Source organism: Muscardinus avellanarius (assembly GCF_963383645.1).
Source record: "Muscardinus avellanarius genome assembly, chromosome: 2".
Lineage (NCBI taxonomy): Eukaryota > Metazoa > Chordata > Mammalia > Rodentia > Gliridae > Muscardinus > Muscardinus avellanarius.
In genome coordinates, this window is record NC_137787.1 from 9529944 (window position 1) to 9551705 (window position 21762).

Consider the following 21762-nt stretch of genomic DNA (forward strand, 5'->3'; position numbering starts at 1 on the left):
CTTAACAGACATCTAAATGGTGTAAAGGCTAATGGAATTTTTTTATGCCACTATAAGACGGTCATTGGGACTTCCTACTCCCCCAAAAGGCATCATGATAGATAAAATCCTATTTCCCCATTGAATTTCTTTAAAAAAGAAAAAGATACCAGGTTAAAAATGACTAGAGACATCAGGTTATGAACGGCTGGTTGAAGACAGTTGTTTTTCTATTCTTTCTAGACTGTTCCCTAAGACTTGAAGTCACAATGACAAAGAGGTGGGAATGAAATGAGAAGCCAAAATCTGAAAAAGTGGCCAGAGGAGCGCCTCCTGGCTATGTGGCTAGAGGATGCTCCCCTCTGGTCAGAGGAGGAGGCAGAGTGGCCCAGGCTCCTGGAGAGGTGGTAGCCTTTGGAAAGGAACTATGGGAGTGAAAACTGAGGACCATCTGTTCTCCAACAGAGAAAGGCCAGGCCTCACCTGCAGGGATTTGGGGTTTCCTCAGCAAAGCACATGAGTTTGCAAGCCCATCTTGTTACCCGGTGCTTTGAGTTAGCTCTTCAGCACCTCGCCTTCCACATGGGTGAGCAACAGGCCACAGACAGTGTGGTAAGGTACGCTGGGAGGAGTAGATCGGGATGACAAAGGGCAGAAGTCTACCCCAAAGAAACAGAGATAGTGCAGGGTACAGAGGAGAATCTCTGAGAAATCAATGGTGTCCGACAGATATGAGAATATCTTGTGTCCAAGATGCCACACAGAGAGGGAAAAAAAGCCAGAAAATTACACAAGGCCTGGTGATTAAAAATAATAGCTGAACCGGGTGTGGTGGTACACGCTTGTAATCCCCACACTTGGGAGGCGGAGACAGGAGGATCGCACTGGTTCGAAGCCAACCGCGCTGGCTTAAGAGACCCTGTTTCCAAATAGAAAAATAGGTCTGGGAGTGTATCCCAGAGGTAGAAGGGTTTCCAGGAACCCCAGTACCAATAATAATAATAATAATAATAATAATAACAACAACAACAACAACAACAACAACAACAACTGAATTTTTTTTGGTGGTACTAGGGGTAAAACCCAAAGGATTTCTACCTCCGGGCTATACTCCCAGACCTTTTTATATTTTATTTGGAAACAAGGTCTCACTAAGTTGCTGAGAGCCTCACTAAGTAGCTGAGGCTGGCTTCGAACCCATGTGATCCTCCTGTCTCAGCCTCCCAAGCGCGGGGATTACAAGCATGCGCCACCACGCCCGGCCTGAAATTTTTTTTTAAGTTAACTTTTTTATCAGAATTATCAGAAAAAATGTGGGAAGGGGGGAGTCCCTAAAAGAAGTGAAAAGTATATTTGAAACCTTAAATATCTAAAGTAGTTATGAAAGTCTATAGATCTAGACATCAAGGGAAATGATAAAAAAAAATGCATTCCTAATTCAGCTATTCATGTACTTGGGAGGCGAGATAGGCAGATCGCAGGTCCAAAGCCAGTCTCAGCAACATAGCAAGGTAGTCATCAACCTAGTGAGACCCTGTTTCCAAATAAGAAATAAAATCAGGCTAAGGGTGTAGCCCAGACATAGAACGTCTCTGGGTGATCAATCTCTAGTTCCCAAAAAAAAAGTTAGCAAACTTGATTAATTAATAGCTCTTGGTCTTAAACACACAAGAACATGCCATGTATTTGGTCATGAATTAATATCTATGAAGAAGGAGGAGGAGAATTTGAACAGGTTACATGCTTTGTCTTTAAGATAATATTATAATAAAACAAAAGACTTAAAAAGTTTAAGAAAAAAATCTAAATTTAAAGAGACTTAAAAGTTCACTACAAAGCCGGGCGTGGTGGTACACGCTTGTAATCCCAGCATTAGGAAGGCTGAGACCTGGAGGATCACGGTTTGAGGACAGCCTCAGCTACTTAGTGAGGCCCTCTGCAACTCAGTGAGACCCAGTTTCAAAATAAAGAATAAAAAATAGGGCAGGGGGTGTAGCTCAGAGGTCAAATGCCCCTGGGTTCCATCCCCAGACCCGCAAAAAAAAAAAAAAAAAAAAAAAAAAAATTCACTACAGTTACACATACAAAACAATGGCTGTGGCCAGTTTAGCTATTTTGTGTAGAAGAGTCTCAGGGGCTCCGAAGGCTTCCTGTCTGTTAATAACTCCCAAGGCCTTTGCTGGCACAAAACACTTCAGGAAAATGGGGTAAAGCATTTTGTTTTTTGTTTTTGTTTTTGTTTGTTTGTTTGTTTGTTTTTGGTGGTACTGGGGTTCCTGGAAGCCCATCTACCTCCGGGCTACACTCCCAGACCAATTTTTACTTTTTATTTGGAAACAGGGTCTCCTAAGCCAGCGCCCGGCTGGCTTCGAACTTGCGCGATCCTCCTGTCTCTGCCTCCCAAGCGCAGGGATTACAAGCGTGCGCCACCACACCCGGCCGGGGTAAAGCATTTTGAAGAAGAAAGTATAAATCAACAACGATCAGCACACTCAGAGATGAACAAATTTCCACCCATTCTCCTTAACGTGGCATATGGATGATTACATATAGTTTTAAAATAAAGTTGCAGGTTTTCTCTTAGTTTGTCGCTTAAGAATGTACCACATGCCACAGCTTTTCACCAGTGTAGACTATTTCATCCCACTTTGTCCAGGAAAGGACTGGAAGAATTTCTTGATGACCCAAAGAATTGGGAAGAAGAACAAGTACAAGCTGGGGCTGCGTGGACCTGTCAGCAAGTAAGGAACGAGAGTGACGAAGGTCTCCGAGCCCTGGGATGTCCTACTGAAAGACGGAAACACGCTAGAGCAGGAGGCCAGCGGCAGTGACCGCCAATGCCAGGTCCGGAGAGGTTAGAAAAGGTAGCTGACCCTCTGGATGCATTAGGGAAGGTTGTGCAGGAAAGAGAAGACTGGTCAGGAAAAAGCCAGACCTGGTCCTCGGAGAAAAGGCATCTTTGGAAGAGTCGTCTGGCACACGTTTAAGCCCTATTCCTTGGCTCCTAAATAGAAGATGCCGTAGGAAATGATTCTTTGTGATGCCTTATGTGGACCATTTTCTCAGACTGAGACTTGAGAAACAAGGTTTAATCAGTGCGAGAAAGGAAGTCTACAGAAAAAGAAACAAGGCTCGGGTGTGGTGGCGCATGCTTGTAATCTCAGCATTTGGGAGGCTGGGACAGGAGGTTCGCAGTTCACAGACAGCCTCGGCTACTTAGAGCGGCCCTTGTAACTCATTGAGACCCTGTTTCAAAAATAAAGAAAAAAAATAGGGCAAGGGGTGTAGCTCAGAGGTAGAATGCCTCTGGGGAAAGAAAAGAAAGAAAGAGAGGGGGGGGGAGAGAGAGAGAAAGAAAGAGAGTTCTTCAGGAGAAGTTTCCACATCTTTCTGAAGCCCAGAAGTCAAGTTCTGTGTTCTATGTATAAATGTTGGAAGCCCAAAAATTTGTGGATTTTTATCTCCAGGAACACCACCAGGGTCTCACTGTGAAGAGCCAAGAATTCCCCTGTGATTCAGGGGTAGAGGACAGCAGAGGGGTTTCTGAGCAGTCTCTACAATAAAGGCATATTTTATAGAGAAAAGCATATTACCCAAGCTTTATGGTGCTAAGGGAAAATCTACTGTATATGAGCCCCTTCTGGCCTTCCTATCTCACCTAAATGAGATGAAGGGAGGGGAATATAAGAAATCCTTCTATAAGTTACAGTCCTACTAAAATAGTGAGATTTAACCATAAGCGTACAAAGGACTTCCACTCTGATACCTTATCTTTCCATCAATAGGACCCCAATATAAAAGTAGTAGTTTATAGCTGAAAGAGCTACAAAGTACAGACTATTTAAGAAGGAGCTCTTAGGGAAACCTAAAAGAAATAGAAAAAACAAAGGCAAGAACAACAGAGGAATTTGACACCTAGCCCATCTCCTAGCCAGACTTACACAAAACCTCACATTTAAGGCACATTTGCCTTCATTCCTATTACCCAATTTATTATGTCTGATATCCAAAAAATTAATAAGTAAAAAATAAGACATAATAGACATGAAAAAATAGACTGCAGAGACAAAGCAATCATCAAAACCAGATTCAGATTCGACTGATTTTCAAGTTATTGAATAGGAATTTATAATAAGAATATTAATTAATATGGTAACAGCTCTAAGGGGGAAAAAGCAGATGAGATGTGAGAATAATGGTTAAGTAGGAAGAAAGATGAGACCTCAGAGAAATTATAAAAAATGAAATGCTAGACATCAAAAATACTGTAATAGAAATGAGGAACTCCTTTGATGAGATCACTGGGAGAGCAGACACCAAGGAAAGAATCGACAGTGACAACATCTGTCATATGGAAATGTTTCAAATTGAAATGCAAGGGGGGAAAACACGAGAAAACACAACAAAACACAATACCCAAGGAGGCTGGACTAATTTCAAGATGTGTAACTGCAGTATCAGAAGAAGAGAGAACAGAGACCAAGTCGTTTCTGAAATTAGTGACAGGCAACAAACCACAGACTCAGGAAGCTCAGCAAACACCAAGCTGGATAAGAACCAAATAACCTATGCCCAGACATGCCATGCTCAAACTGCAGAAAACCAAGGACAGAAAAAACACTGAAAGAAGCCAGAAGGGGTAAAACCCCTATGTATGGAGAGGTATGAATAAAAATGACATCAGATTTCTCATCAGAAACTATTACCAGAAGCTGGGCGTGGCGGTACGTGACTGTAACCCAGTACTTGGGAGACCGAGACAGGAGGATTGTAGGTTTGAGGACAGCCTCAGCAAGTAGTGAGACTCTCATCAATCTAGCGAGACCCTATTTCCAGAGAAGAAATAAAAGATCAGGCTGGGGGTATAGCTTGAGGTAGAATTGTATCCGTATTGGAAAATTGCTTTGGTATTAATTTCAAAATGTAAAAAGGGCCTGGGTGCTGTGCAGGCACTCAGGCAGGGAGGAGAGGCAGTCCTTACAATGCAGAATTCCCTTCACCAGAGTGATTACCAAGGACAAAAGAGTTGTAGCCCAGGGCCTTCATATTTTAAAGACAAGTTTACATAATAAATAACTTCTAGCAAATAGGCTAAAACTCCCAAGGTCACAGGATGATGGTATAGGCCTTCATCAAAGAGAGCATATACCATGTGACCCCTGACTTTGTTAACCAAGTAACACATCTTGGTCATAACAAAGACTTGCACCTGGAGATAATGGGTAGGCCCACACCTACATCAGGTCAGGAGCAGATAAAAAGACTATCCATTGGTCAAACAGGATGGGAGATAGTAAATCCTTATAATCATACCCAAAGGCCTGCATTGGAGATAATGGCGGACCCACACCTACATCAGGTCAGGAGCAGATAGAAAGACTATTGGTCAAGTAGGACGGGAGATAATGAAGCCTTATAGAAACTGTTCCATGTTCAAAAACTTCAGTGTCTTATTTTCAAGGTACTCCACTGTGTCCCTCTGATGCATTGCTCTATGATTATGGCCCTTCTTTCTATCTTTGTAATAGTAAAATTTGCTTAAGCTTGTAGCAGTATAGTTCTGGCTATTTGTTCCTAAACTAGCTAAGAACAAGAACCCACGTCAACATTTCACACCATTATAGGATGGCTCTGGGTTCAATCCCTAAGAACACGCACACACACACACACACACACACACACACACACACATATACACACACAGGAAGACAGACAGGAAGGAAGGAAGGAAGGAAGGAAGGAAGGAAGGAAGGAAGGAAGGAGGAAAGTGAGACTATTATAGAGTTGTAGGCCAGAAGGGTCTAACTCCAAATCCTGACAGTCCAACTCTGACCACTTGTCCAAAAAAACAAACAAGCAAACAAAATAAAAACAGAAAAAATGATGGTGAAGTGAGGAAGGAATTTATTCAGTGTGGCCATACTGGGGAGGCCAGGGGGACCAAATGTCCTCGGTCCCGTCTGTGGGGTACTGACAAGAGCTTTAGCATCCTCCAGGGAAGGAACAGAGGCGGCCGGGGCCGGAGGGTTGGGGACACGGCACCGTCCAGCAGCTTTGGTCAAGTGCGTTCTGGTTGGTCATTGTCTCAGAATCGGTCATGCAGAGCCGGGCCAGCTCAGCAAAAAGAAAGGCGCAGCTGCTTGGGGGTAGTTTCAGCTCTTCCCACAAGATGTTGATTAGTCAGATTTGTTGATTCTGGACTCCAAGGCGACTGCGGGAGAGAATGACTCCAGAAAGAACAGGTCAGGAGTCAGTGAAGGCCGAGTCCTCCTCGGGTTAGACCAGCAACTGGAGAGCTGTGGGTGTCGCCCCAGCGGTCTGGAAGAGGGTGCTGTAAAAGCTGGTTGTGGACAATCTGTTGGCTGCCATGGCCCCTACATTTTGGAAATGTCTTAGCTACTGTTATGTTAGTGCCTTCAGCTTCAGAGGGGGAAGATAACCAGCTTTCAACAAATGTCCCTTAGATGGTAACTATGCTTACATGCAGAGTCCAACAGTAATCTGACCCAACGTTTATGGGATCAAAATAGAGGGGTAAAATGAAGGCAGAGATGCCAAGCTTTGATTCTGCTTTTAGTTACTCGTGGGACATCTGTAAGCCCAAGCAAAGAGTCTATATGCTTCTTGCCAAGAGCAGCCTTCAGGTGTCTTACAAAACTGCTGAGTGAAGGAAAATGTTTAAAGTGATCAAAGGAAAAAATATATATCAATTTAGAGCGAGGCATGGTGGCACATGCCTATAATCCCAGTACTTGAAAGGCTGAGACAGGAGGATTTCAGGTTCCTGGCCAGCCTCGGCTACTTAGTGAGGCCCTCCACAACTTAGTGAGACCCTGTTTCAAAATAAAGAATAGCCGGCCATGGTGGTGCACAATTGTAATCCCAGCACTTGGGAGGCTGAGACAGGAAGATCGCACAGGCTCAAAGCCAGCCTCAGCTACTTAGTGAGGCTCTCAGCAACTTAGTGAGACCCTGTTTCCAAATAAAGTATAAAATAGGTCTGGGAGTATGGCCCAGAGGTAGAAAAGACCCTGGGTTCCACCCTCAGTACCACACACACACACACAAAAAGAAAGAATAAAAAATAGGGCTGGGGGTATAGCTTGGAGGTAGAATGCCCCTAGATTAAATTCCCAGTACCGAAAAAAAAAAAAATTAGACTTCTCTTTCTCATAAAATTTTCCAAGTGAAAAAAAAAATGAAAAATTTTTTAAACAAAGAAAGTTGAGGAAATTCATTGTCAGAACACTACTCTGCAAAAAAAGAAGAAAAATTCTTTATTCAGAAGAAAAACAATACAAGTCAGTAATTCAGATCTAGCAAGGCACAGTGGTGCATGCCTGTAATCCCAGTACTTGGGAGGCTGAGACAAGAAGATCACAGGTTTGACGACAGCCTCAGAAACTTAGTGAAATTCTCACTAAGAGTGAGATCCTGTTTCAAAATAAAAAATAAAATAGGTCTTAGGGTGTATGGGGGTGTAGCTCAGAGGTAAAATGCCCCTGGGTCCAATCCCAGTAACACACACACACACACACACACACAGAAGCAAAAGAAAAATAAGAAAAGAGACTCAGATCTACGCAAAGAAAGGAAGAACACCAGAGAAGAAATAAATGCACAATTAATTCCTTTTCTATTCTAACTGCCCTGAGAGAGAGCGGTTTGTCCAAGGTGACCACAGGACAGAGCCCCGGGGAGTCCAGTGTGTGGGTCATTGAAAGGACTGTGGGTGTTATGAAGGGAAGGAGTGTGTGACATTCGGTTATGAGACGCAGCCACCACCCACCAAGTGGTAGGGTGTAATTTGGGATGGACATCTGTAAAATTAATTTGTCATAAATTCCAGGGAAACCACTAAAAATTGTTGTAAAAGAAGCTCAACTGATATGCTAAGAGGAGAGAAACACACAATCATAAGGCTTAATAAAAGCCAGAAAAAGGAAGAAAAAGAGAAACAGTAAGTACTATGAAAACATTTATGGTAGGAATTAACCTCACTACATCAATAACCACTTTAAATATGACTGGTCTAAATTCAGGAGTTAAAAGGCAGTGTACATTAAAATAAAACTATGTGTTGTAAATAAGAGAGTCACTTTAAATATAAAAACCACAGATAGGTTAAATATGAGGAAATGGAGAAAGGCATGCTGTATTGACACTAACCGAAGGAAACCTGTGATGGCCGGGACACGTCTATGACAGCTAATGACATGAGCGGCAGCCATCAGCAGCAGGGCACACACACTCAAGCTTGCGGGGATTATTCACCAAGAAAAGCACACATGCTGCACGCTGAGCCACAAAACACCGCTTAACAACATGTGTGTGTGCATGCGTGCGTGTGTGTTTGTGTTACTGGGGATTGAACCCAAGGGCATTCTACCTCCAAGCTATACCCCCAGCCCAATTTTATCCTTTTATTTTGCAGAGAGCTTCACTAAGTAGCAGAGGTTGGCCACAAACCTGCGATCCTCCTGTCTCAGCCTCCCAAATACTGGGATTACAAGCGTACACCACCACGCCCAGCTTGCACAGCCTAACAAAATTTAAAGGGATAGAAATCACACACACACACACACACACACACACACACACACACACACACACTGTGCTGTCAAAGGCTGAGACAGGAGGACCATAGGTTCAAAGCCAGTCTTAGCAACTTAGCAAACACCTGTTTCAAATTTTAAAGGGGGCTGGAAATGCTCAAGGTGTAGCTCAGAGGTAGAGTGTCCCTGGCTGGCAATCCCTTCCCCCCCAAAAAGTGGGCTGTCAGACCACTGTGGAATTAAACTAGAAACTAGTAACAAAGATAGCTGGAAAATCCCCAAATATGGAAAGATTAAACAAAAAACAGACTTCATAATAATAAAAATTGTCCCAGGTAAAGGAGCCTTATATAATTATAAAGAAATCAATTCTCTAAGAAGACACACACTCTTTAATGTGTACACAACTAATAAAGTAGCATCAAACTATGTGAGACAAAAGTTGATAGGAGCCGGGCGTGGTGGCGCACGCTTGTAATCTCCGCGCTTGGGAGGCTGAGACAGGAGGATCGCACAGGTTCGAAGGCAGCCTCAGATACTTAGTGAAGCTCTCAGCAACTTAGTGAGACCCTGTTTCCAAATAAAGTATAAGATAGGTCTGGGAGTGTAGCCCAGAGGTAGAAAAGTCCCTGGGTTCCACCCCCAGGACCACACACACAAAAAAGCCAAAGCTGCTATGGCTCCAGTGAGAATAGACGCATCACTGCTATCACAGCTGCAGTGTTTTCTCTTTTCGGAGTTGATAAGAGCAGAAAATCAGGAAGGCATCATTAACCCAAACAGCAAAGTGGCCAACTCGGTCTTAGTGACATTTACATGACTTTAAATTGTGACTTCCAAAAAAATAGGAAGCCGGTGGCTTGGGGCTCCCGCGACAGCCAGGCTACTGCGGCGAAGCCCTGCTCCCGGGCTGTTTATTTGTAGTCTCATCCCTGTGTTCCTGTGGGACGAAGCAGGAGTGACAGAGGTCTCAGATGTCCACGTTCGCCTCACCGGGGAGAGACAAGGACAGAACCCAGGACTTACCTGAGTCTGCGGTCGCTGCCCTCGGCCGCCATCCTCCCCCCAGGGCCCCTCTGGGCTGCGAGCGTGGCTTCGGATCACCTAGGCTAGACGTGCACTGCCCCTGTGCCTTCCTGGAACCCAGAAGAGAAAGTGGATCAGCCGCCCGGTGTGTCCCTTGGGGCTTGCATCAAAAAGAGAAAAGAAAAGTGAAACTGCCCGTGTGAAACATCCGCACTTGTTCACTGGTCCTCCTCCCGAGGATACTGGACCTCCTCCCTCTGCCCAGTCTGTGCCCACAGAGGAGCAGGGCAGCCCTCCGAGGCTCGGGAAGATGGGGTCCATTCATTTTTGCTGAGGGAGGGGGCAGGAAAGCCTGTTCAACCGTGTGGAGTGAGGTTGTTTGGAGGTGAGATGGCCGGGTTTGTAGCAGGGAGTAAACTCCACACTGTTCCTTCCCCTTTGGGAGGCCCCAGGGAGAGCTGGGAGGGAGAGCCAGGCACTGCGAATGCCCTCCCAGGCGGGTGGCCAGCCAGGCACCTCAGTAAACCAGGGCGAGAGGAGTTAGACCCAAGAGCCAAAGAAAGCAGCGTGCTGAAGTTCTTAGTGTTTCTGGAAAGCAGCCAGGTAAGAGAGAGCTCCCACTCCCTCCATCAAAGGCCAGTGCTGAGGCTTGGGGCAGAAAATCCAGAAATGGAATTCTGTGTTTCTTAAAAACATGAACATTTTGCAACTACAGCCAGCTGTCTGGGAAAATGACCTTTGACCAGTTCCCTGTTATATTGAGGAAGGTAACTGGTTTCTGGTGGAATGGAGAGAGGGTTTACTGCTGAGGTTATCCAGGCCCTCAAGGATAATGTGACTTGGAGGGATGTGACAGCCTTCCATTTATACGTTTTTTTTTTTTTTCCAGTACTGGGGATGGAACCCGGGAGCTTTCTGCCTCCAAGCCACACTCCCAGCCCTATTTTTTATTCTTTATTTTAAAACAGGGTCTCACTGAGTTGCAAAGGGCTAAGTAGCTGAGGCTGTCTGCAAACCATGATCCTCCTGTCTCAGCCTCCCAAATGCTAGGATTACAAGCGTGCGCCACCACACCCGGCTACCATTTATACTTACATACAATTTTTTTCACTTCTATCTGACCGTTCTATAAAGGATTTGAAACAACATACAAAAATGGCAGGACAATGGGTCAAACCAGAGGGCGATCGGAGCCAGGGCGCCTGTGGGGCTCCAGGCTGGGACAGAGCAGTGAGCTCACTCACGTGAGGACTGGGAATCGGGGGGGAGGAAGGCGGTGCTTTTCTGAAATAGATGCCACTGAGTGATTTTTTTTTGTTTTATTCTGGCTCATAATAGATGTGCTAGGGAATCTACACACATAATTTTGCTAAATGGAGAGTGCAAAAGATTTTTATGCCTCTGTCCCCTTCTGATTTCTCTCTCCCCAAGGAACAAACCCCAGCCTAGTTGGGACACTGATGAGTTGAATTTCCTTGGGGGGAGGTAGGATCATTGCGTGTACCATGTACTGCGCACATGTAGGGGACTCTTTTGTCATCTATGTATCTGTATCTCTGTCTTTCTCCTTCCCCTCTAACTTTGGGGTGGGGGCCGCCTCTGCTGGTAAAGCTTTCCTCTGCTCGTGGCCTCTGTGGGACACGGTGACCCAGAGAAGGCCTGGCTCGGTGACACCAGGCCCTGGTGTCCCCTGGTGTTATGGTTTAGATTTACACCGTCTCCCTACCCCTCGTGGACAGGTAGCACTGTTGGAAGCAGGGCTTGGTTTTCCTCTCAGCGGTGGACACATCTGTTATAATGGATATACTGGGTGGTGGCTGAGCCTGGCAGACAAGACTGGAGAAGGCGAGTCCCTGGCGGCGCCACCTGGGAGATTCTATGCGGGTCCTTCTCCCCTCGCTGCCTCCTCTTGCTTCCGGCCTCCATGATGTGAGGAGCGGAGCCCATGGCTCTCCTCGTCTCTGCTTCCCACCCCGCCATACCCTGCAATCTTGGGGGTCCCCAGCTTCACATGAAGTGAACCCCAAATCCCCAAGAAAACTATGAACAAATAAACCTTCCTTCCTCTAAGTTGCGCGGTCAGCCGCTTAGTATACAGCAGCTGAAGGCCCTGGTGTGCCCTCCTTCCCTCTCTCTGTCTCTGGGCAGCAGGCCCAGGTCACTGCAGAGCTGAGCATTTCTGTAAATGTGCCAAGTTCTTTTGCTTATAAACATTAGGTCTTTGGTGTTCCTCGGCTGGCTGATAGGAAGAGCGGGACTTCAGGGGTATTCCTGCCAAGCTTACAAGCAAACCCTATTTTGCAACCTCAGGCATTAGCGGAGGCAGCCACAGCCCGGCTTCCGGCTCCTCCTTCCCACTGTCCTGTGCACCTGTGTTCACTACAGAACCTCTCCTGGGTATGAGCTGCCTGGGCCAAGACCACCCAGCCTGCCCCTGGTTCCTGGCACCAGGGCAGAATCCTCCTTTACTTTGACTTGACAGGGGGTGAGGACACCCCAGCCTGCCTCCTGGCTCCGTTCGTCCATCCAGATTCAGGCCAAGGAGGTGATAACCCCTAAAGGGAAGTTGATGCTTTCATTTAGCTTGAAGGATTTCTCTCCAAGTTACTAAGTGCACTAGTACCAGCACCTTGGAATCAGGGAGTGAACTTTTCAGGCTTCACCCCAATGCATAGATTCCCAAACTGATTTGACTCACCTCCCCTTTTCAGAAAAAAAAAAATTACTCAGCACGCCTTCTTTAAGCAAATCTTTTTCTTTTTTTTTGTTTTGTTTTGCAGTACTGGGAGGGGGGTTGAACTCAGGGACATTCTACTTCCAAGCTATACCCACAGCCCTGTTTTATTCTTTATTTTGAAACAAGGTCTCACTAAGTTACAGAGGACCTCACATGTTACGGAGGCTGGCCACAGACCTGCGATCCTCCCGACTCAGCCTCCCAAGTACTGAGATTGCAAAAGCGTATCCGCACACCCGGCTAAAATTTACTTTAAGTGGATAAACAGGCAGATGCAGTGGCGAATTTCCATTCTTTTCTATATCTATCTTTTTTCTGAGCACCCCACTGGAAATGATATCGCTCACTTTGGGAATCTGTGGATTCTAGTGCTGTAATTTTTTTTTTTTCAGTACTGGGGTTGGAACCAGGGGCATTCTACCTCCATACTATGCCCTAGCCCTATTTTTTATTCTTTTTATTTGAAACAGGGTCTCACTGAGTTGCAAAGGGCCTCACTAAGTAGCTGAGGCTGTCCATGAACCCAGATCCTCCCATCTCAGCCTCCCAAGTACTGGGATTACAAGCATGCGCCACCACATCTGGCTAGTGCTATAATTTAATTTGCCAACTTGCCCTGATTGGCAAATATTCCAGTTTGTGAACACTGATGGGATGTTCATTACCTTTATGTCCAATTATATCAAACAACTGATCCCAGACAGATCACATAGCCTTAAAGATATATTGCTCACCATTCCTTTCCTGGTATGTGAATTTTTTTTAATCAGTTGAAATTTAGAGTACAAATAACCAAAATGACTCTGGCTAACAGGAGGAGAATCGATTTCTTAGAAGTATACTGGGTTCCTTGCAGGATTTTGTTTTTTTATGGCCAAGATCCCCAGGCTTAGGCTATAAAATCTCCAGCCTGGCTCATTTCCCAGGCCCCAGGTTTACCGTATGGGACTGCTGATTCAGAGAACGTGTCTTTCCTTCCTGATTAGAAAGGAGGATCAGAAACAGTTTGAAAAGGCTGGTGTGAGGCCAGGTGTGGTGGCGCTCGCTTGTAATCCCAGCATTTGGGAGGCTGAGACAGGAGGATTGTGGTTCAAGGACAGCCTCAGCTACTTAGTGAGGCCCTCTGCAACTCAGTGAGACCCTGTTTCAAAATAAAGACTAAAAAATAGGGCTGGGGGTGTAGCTCGGAGGTAGAATGCCCCTGGGATCCATCCCCAATACTGAAAAAAAAAGAAATAGTTTTCATTCAAGTGCAACATGCAAGAATATTAGTTATAATTTTGTGTTAAGGTTCTGTTAGCTCACCTGCCCTCTATCACAACATGATTTCTGTGTCACCCAACATCTGGTGGATGTATTGCGTTGGTGACATCACGCTGACCAGACTGGAAGAGTTAGAGGTGTCCGACCCACCTGCTAGAGGGATAACCTGCAGAAGAGGTTTCAAAATTGAAATTCAAATTCCATCCCCAGTACCAAAAAAAAAAAAAGTTCGATGAGCAAAAAATGCCACACAACAGGTGAATGCTATGTGTTTCCATCTACATAAAGTTTTAGTAGGTGAAGCTGATCTGTACTAATAGGACTGTGGTTGCCTGGTGCTGGCACCGAAGAAAGGATTTTCTGCAACGTGGATGCAGGGGAACTTTTCTAACATGGGGGAAATGGTCTGTGCCTTTATCAAGACAGTGATAGGCCAGGCGTGGTGGCGCACGCTTGTAATCCCAGCATTCCGGAGGCTGAGACTGGAGGATTGCGGTTCGCAGACAGCCTCAGCTACTTAGTGAGGCCCTCTGCAACTCAGTGAGACCTGGTTTCAAAAGAAAGAATAAAAAATAGGCCAGGGGGTGTAGCTCGGAGGTCAAATGCCCCTGGGTCCCATCCCCAAACCTGCAAAAAAAAAAAAAAAAAAAAAAAAAAGACAGTGATGACATTTGGTCAAATTCATCAAAGTATTCAATTTAAGATGAGTGCATTTTATTTTTTTTTATTTATTTTGACTTTTTTTTAAATTTTATTTTATTGGTGCACTGTATTCATACATCATAGTGGGATACAAACTTTTGTAGACATACATGCACACATCGCCCAGTCAGCCCCCACCCGATCCCCACCCCATTCTCTCCCCATCCCTCCTTCCCATGCTTGGCTTAGTGGTTGACATCTAGTATTATAGCAATTTATCCAAAATTAAAAATGATAATCTCACATAACAGTTTCATTTGTCTGATACCAAGCGTTTGATGATTTAAAGATAGCATTTCAATATTTCTTTTTGCTTTCTTTCTTACTAGAGCATATTTTTTTCTGTTTTTTTAGGTGAAACTATCATATATTTATATATTTATTTTTCAGAAAAAAATCTATCCTAATATGGAATATGAATTCTAGATACCCAAAACGATCTTGAAAAAGAACAAAGCTAGCAGATATATATTTTCTAATTTCAAACCATATAAAGCTACAATAATTGAAACAGTGTAGTACTGTTCTAAAGGCAGATATATAGACCATTGGAGTTAAATACAAGCCTAGAGCTAAATTCTTCCCTATATTGTCAAGTTATTTTTGATAAGGTTTCCACGAACATTTGGTGGTGGAAATAATAATCTTTTAACTAAATATTGTTGAAAAATAATAATTACATGGAAAAGAATAAAATTGGACCTTTACCTAATCCCATATACAAGTATTAACTCAAAATAGATAAAAGACCTAAATATAAATCTTAAGACTATAAACTTTTAGGAGAAAATCTGGGTCATAAAACCTCACAACATTGAAATTGGCAGTGATTTCTTGGATATGATTTCAATGGCACAGGCAACAGAAGAATATACAAACTCCCTAAAAAATAAAAGAAAATATTGTATATCCAAAGACAATGTAAACAGAGTTAAAAGTTACTAATAGAATTGGATAAAATATTTCCAAATGCTATATCTGAAGGTATATTAATATTCCAACTAGAAATCCTAAAAATTAACAACAATAAAGGCAAACAATACAACTTAGAGATAGGTAAAAGACTAACATAAATAATGAATCTCCACAGATAACCAATCTTAGTTGTCTGTTGGATGGAAACTCTTGTTTCTCTGGTTCTGGTGAGTGTTACCTATTTCTTCTTTGTAGTTAATCTCTTTGAGTATTTTCTCTAGCGCTGGTTTTGAAGACATAAATTCCTTCAGTTTCTGTTTGTCATGGAAGCTTCTTATTTCTCCATCTAATTTGATAGAAAGTTTTGCTGGATAGGAAATTTTTGGCTGGAAGTTGTTTTCTTTCAGAGTTTGGAATATGTTACTCCAAGCCCTTCTGGCTCTCATAACTTGGTTTGGGAAGTCTGGAGTGATTCTAATTGGTTTGCCTCTGAATGTCACTTGGCCCTTTGCTTTTGTTGCCTTTAAGATTCTCTGCTTGGCTTCCACATTGGTCATTTTGACAATTATATGGCGTGGGGATCCTCTTCTCCGATCCTGTCTAAAGGGAGTTCTATAAGTTTCCTGGATCTGTGTATCAACCTCTTGCTCCATGTTTGGAAAATTTTCTGCTATTACTTCCTTGAAGAGATTGTTGATCCCTTTGGTATCACTTTCTTTTCCCTCCTCTATTCCAATTATTCTTAGGTTAGCTCTCTTAAGATGGGCCCATATTTCTTCAATGTCAGATTCCCGCTGTTGGATATTTTTTTCTAGATTAGAAACTATGCATTCATTTTTGGATTGCTCATCTTCTAAGAGCGAGATTCTGTTCCCCATGTGGTCTAATCGGTTGTTTGTGCTTTGAATTGAGGCCTTTACTTCATTAATTGCATCCTTTATCTCTTTTTGGCTCTCTCTGAGTTCTTTTCGAAGCACCTCTATTATTTCTACAGTTATTTTCCTGATTTGATCTTCTAGAAATCTCTGATTTTCTGTTTTATCAGGTTCTGATGTTGTGGGGTTGTGCACATTCATTACTCCAGTGTTATTCCTCTTTCCCATGATTTCGGAGGTTTGTGCCTTCTCTGGGTTCTTCCCTTGGGTCACTATGGCTTCACTTAAGGTGCTCTGGATCTCGAGTCTGTATTATCTCAGACCCCACTACTCCTTTACTGGGTTGTATCACAGAATCTCCGACCCAGGGAGTCGATAGAGGCTGCTTTAAACTATGGGGGGTGCCAGGTTGCACGTTCTCCTATGATGTGATATCTCTGCCACCACCACTCCCTCACTGGGTCAAGTCCCAGGAGGCCCAATACTGCGATTTCTCCTCTGTGGCCCGCAATTTGACTCACTGTTCTTGAGTACGCAGATGTAGCTGTACTGGACTCGGTGAATTCACTGCTGCTGCCGCCGCCGGTGGCAATATGGCGCCTCTGCCACGCCCTCGGCCATGAGGCTGGCGTATTTTTTCTTCTCTGGTTTTGATTTCCACTCTGAATCCCTGCAGCGTGTGCTGAGCTCAGCCACTGGGAGCTTTAAATGCTGTCTGCGCCGAAAGATCCCGCCTGGCTGTTCCGCAGCGGCTCACCTGGCTTGCTGTAGCCGTCCGTTGAGTTCGCCGCTGCCGCCGGCAGTATGGCGCTGCTGCCGCGTCCTCGGGCGCGTGTGTCTCCTCTGTGGCCCTGAGCTCTGTTCTCAGTCCGCTTTCTCTCTGGAGCCTGGTGGGTTTTTTTGTTTTTCTGGTGATGGTGTTTTCTGGCTATGAAAGGCGCTCTTTTTGTGGTAATGGAGATTGGTTGTTAGCGGGACTCTTAAGCCCCGCTTTTCTCGGTCGCCATCTTCCCGGAAGTCTCCGATGAGTGCATTTTAGCCGGGCGTGGTGGCACACGCTTGTGATCCCTGCGCTTGGGAGGCGGAGACAGGAGGATCACGCAGGCTCAAAGCCAGCCGCGCTGCCTTAAGAGACTCTGTTTCCCAAAAAAAAAAAAAAAAATAGGTCTGGGAGTGTGGCCCGGAGGTAGAAGGGCTTCCAGGAACCCCAGTACCACACACACACACACACACACACACACACACACACACACACAGAGTGCATTTTATACACCCAGAAAAACAACCTAAAAACGAATTATACCTTTTAAAGACTCTCCCTGTATAAATCATTTGCATGTGAAGTAACGGGCCATATTTCCCATTTTAAGTGTAATCTTGAGCCTGCGTTGCTTTAGAATAAACATCTTTGAGCCTTATTTGCTCCTGCCGGTTTCCCTCACAGCAGTCACTGCGGGCTCTGACATGGTGCTGTTGTTTATGGCTCCTTCCTGCCCCCTGCTTTGGCCTGGCACATCTCTGAGTGGATCTGAAGCTCTTTCTGCGGAATCCCCGGACGCCCGTGAAGGGTCGCCCAGGTTCAGTGCCAGGCTGAAGGAAATGAAGCGTGAACCCTGCCTCTTGGAGCGCTGCGGTCAGCTCGCCTGCCTCTGCGGGCCGCTCAGCTCTCAGTCTGGGGGCGGGGGGGGGTGTCCCCAGCTCACAGGGAGCCTAGAAGAGCGCTCCTGTGCGGCTCAGCCTTGGGTGCCGTCTTCCTAAACCCTAGAAGCATAGCTCTCATCTCTTCTTCTGAAGAGTTTGTGGGGACCTGGGTAAGGGGACTCGGGGTGAAATGCATTTGAAAATTAATGGAAGCAAACTGATTTCTAAATTGGGGGGTTTCTCGTGGACCCTACACGGCCATGCACACTAGGAATCCTTCAAAGGGGTATGTGGGGGAGGGGGTTTGCAGTCTCCCCGTTCCTTGCCGTTCTCCACTCTCTGGCCTGACTCCCCTGGCTCCCACACACCCCCGGCCCTGCACACCCGTAGCTTCCACACACACCAGGCCCTGCACACCCATAGCTCCCACACACCCCCAGCCCCGCACACCCCTGGCTCCCACACACCCCCGGCCCCGCACACCCCTGGCCCTGCACACCTCTAGCTCCCACGCACCCCCAGCCCCACACACCCCTGGCCCCCACACACCCCCGGCCCTGCACACCCGTAGCTCCCACACACCCCCAGCCCCGCACACCCCTGGCCCCCACACACCCCCGGCCCTGCACACCTGTAGCTCCCACACACCCCTGGCCCCGCACACCCCCGGCCCCGCACACCTCTAGCTCCCACACACCCCCAGCCCCGCACACCCCTGGCCCTCACACACCCGCACACCCAGGCTCCAGTGCCCGCCTCTCAGCACTCTGTCTGGAGATGAGCCTCTGCTGCTTGACTTCCGTGCAGCTGAACTTTTATTTCCGTTTTCTCGTGGAATCCCCTTGTCCTGACAAGCTAGGCGTTCCCAAGCCCACTCTTTTTAGTTGTTTGTGGGTTAAAGTTTGACGATTTCTAGTAAATTTACTCAGTTGTGTAACCATCACCACCATCCAGCTTTAGAACATGTTCAGCACCCCCCAAAACGCAGAGGACACGTCCTGGGGGGTGGGGGCGGGCAGGGCTGGGTCAGATGGTGGCTTCCCAGTTCCCATTGCCCCCGGGTTGGTCCTAAGCCTCTGCCCCTGCACCCCTCTGCAGGCAGATCTTGACTGGCAGCAGCCCCTCCCCAGCTCCCCGCTGCCAGGACACGGAGGGCCCAGGAGATCCGGAGCAGGAGGCTCTGCGCTGGGCCCTGCCTGGGCTTCCTGCTTGCCCGGCTCCAATACTTTCACTTTCTTTTCTCCCCAGCCTGGTCCCTCCTGCTGGGTGCGTGAGGACTTCCTGTTTCTCGGCTTGCATTAGGCTCGGCAGTTCTTCCAGGCTCCCGGAGCCACTCCTGGCCCAGCCCCTGGAACCTAGGCAGGGGCAGGTGCCCTGGCAAACCCAGCGCCCAGGTAAGTTTCTGTCCACCCGCCCCTCTCTCCGCTGCTTTACCCTTCAGGCTTGGTTTTCCTGGGTTTTACAATGAATTTTTGGCAGCAGCCGCAGGCTGCAACTCAGATATTTAAACCTTGAGGCTCTTTTTTTGTAAAATCATGTTTTTCCAGAGAGGTTGAAAGGGTAAGTGGGGCCTACTAGGGGACTGTTAAAATGGGAGCAGAGGAAGTTGACAAACCTCAGCTCTCTCTCCCATAAACCTGTTAATGTGAATGGAACGGCATTCAGCCCCTCCTAGGTCCTAAACCCGATCCTGTGCTCTGCCCACAACCCAGCACTCACTCATTCCCTGCTGCGCACGTGGCTGCTGGGGGAGGTGGGGGAAAGAGCTAACTTCTAGCGCATGGCGAACTTTTTCTGTATCTTTCAAAGCATATTCGTGGCTCTTTTCTCAAAGCAAATTCCTAGAAGTGGACAATTGAAGGACCCGTGCACACCTGCACCTGCAGTGTCTGAGATGATTGCTGGTGTGCTGTCTTGGCCAAGATAAGCAAAGACGGCCTCTTGATCGTCAAAAATGTCGCCAAATTGGCTTCATCTGCACTTTCCTGACACTAGCCAATTCACGTGCTTCTCAGTCAACGCACACTCAGCTGATTCTTCTGTCGTTGCTGATTGCCTCCTGCGTCTTTTGCAGTTCTTTTCTACTTAAATATTTGTCTTTTGCATAGCCATTTGTAAGAATCCTTTATACAATAAAAACCTGAAAACAGTCAGACATTAGACGTAGGACATTAGAGTCCAATGAACTCTGCTTTGCCACTGGAGACCTGGGACTAGGCACAACCTCCGGGTGTCCCACTCTCACCGTGTGGGAACCGTGACGGATGGAGGAACGTGGGATTCCTCTCCTGAGTGTTGTGTGGTCCTGAGCCGTCCTGGCCCTTCCTCCACGGAGCCGTGAGGTGTTCATCCTGGCTTCACTGTCTCTGCGTGGATCTTTGCAAGGTGCAAGTGCGTTCTGTGGACAGTTGATTTCTTGCCCACCTCTTCTCTGTCTTCTAGGATTTCTTCAGGCTCAAAGCCTGCCAATGCCATCTCTTCTTGTTTTTTAGTATGACCGTAGATTTTTCTTCTTTCTTTTCTCCTCCTCTTCCTCCTCCATGTGCTTGTGTGTGTGTGTGTATGTGTGTGTGTGGTGCTAGGGATGAAACCCAGGGACATTCTACCTCTAAGCTGCACCCTCAGCCCCTTTTATTTTTAAACAGGGTCTTGCTAAGTTACCCCACACTGGCCTTGAACCTGCAATCCTCCTGTCTCAGCCTCCCAAGTACTGAGATTACAGGCATGTGCTACCATGTCCCTCTTTTTTTTTTTTTTTTTTTTTTCAGTACTGGGGATGGAACCCAGGGGAATTCTACCTCCAATCTACACCCTCCTGCCTTTTTTTTTTTTTTTTTTTTTTTGGTGTTACTGGGGATGGAACCCTTCTACCTCCTGGCTACACTCCCAAACCTACTTTATTTGGAAACAGGGTCTCTTAAGCCAGCGAGGCTGCCTTCGAACCTGCGTGATCCTCTTGTCTCCGCCTCCCAAGCGCGGGGATTACAAGCGTGCGCCCCCATGCCCGGCTTATTCTTTATTTTGAACCTGGGTCTCACTGAGTTGCAAAGGGCCTCACTGAGTAGTAGCTGAGGCTGTATTCAAACCCAGATCCATCTCAGCCTCCCCAAATGCTGGGATTATAAGTGTGCGCCACCACGCCTGGCTTAATCTTATTCTTCTTTATAAGATTTCTTTTGCCAACTTAAAGGATTTGAAAATAAAGAGAAAGGGACAGAGGTACTGAATCTACCACAGGGATTAAATCCCTGGAAATAGTCGTTAATTGCAGTTTAATATTCTATTTATAACAAAAATGAAGATAAAAAAGGGGATCCACGTCTGTTGTGTTTTTTTTTTAACTCTGAACATGATTGAACTTTTCTTTAGTGCTTCCCTTTTTGTGAAACCTTGTCAAGAATGCCATCTGCAAATGTTCTACTATAACTTATTGGTATTTTCCATGGTCCATAAATGGTCAAATTTTTATAAACATTGCATGGTCATGGAGAAAGATGCATGTCTATTCTGAGATATGAAATGGGTACATAAATGAATCAATAAAGTCACTTTTACTAATCACACTTTTCTCCTGCATGATTTTATTTATGTTTTTACCTGCTTGTGTCAAATTTTTGTGAATGGTTTAAGTTTCTAAACATTACTAGGTTTTTTTTTGTTTGTTTCTTTGTTTGTTTTATTTTTTTGGTGGTACTGAGGATGGAACTCTTCTACCTCCAGGCTACACTCCCAGACCTATTTTATATTTTTATTTGGAAACAGGGTCTCTTAAGCCAGCAGGGCTGGCTTCAAACCTGCGGGATCCTCCTGTCTCCGCCTCCCAAGCGCAGGGATTACAAGCGTGCCCCATCACGCCCGTTTAACATTACTGGGTTTTCATCTACCTATTTCTGGGTGGTTCCTTTTCCATGAGCCTTGCTGGTTCATGATTTACCCTGCAGCCCAGGCCGTCTGGTTGAACCAGATGTGACATAGAACCCATATTCACAGCGCTAAGCCCACAACTAGAAAGTCAAATCTGTTCCCAACTCTACCACAGCCAATCTGCGCGACCAAGGGCAAGAGACCG

General features: G+C 45.9%; 1 pseudogene across 1 annotated transcript; it reads left to right on the top strand.

Annotated features, from left to right (window-relative positions):
- Window positions 1-561: 561 nt before the first annotated feature.
- Window positions 562-20190, top strand: LOC308258618 (large ribosomal subunit protein uL29m-like; annotated as a pseudogene). The gene is made up of 3 exons: window positions 562-596; window positions 2552-3115; window positions 20186-20190. The product of its transcript is annotated as a large ribosomal subunit protein uL29m-like (transcript).
- Window positions 20191-21762: the final 1572 nt, after the last annotated feature.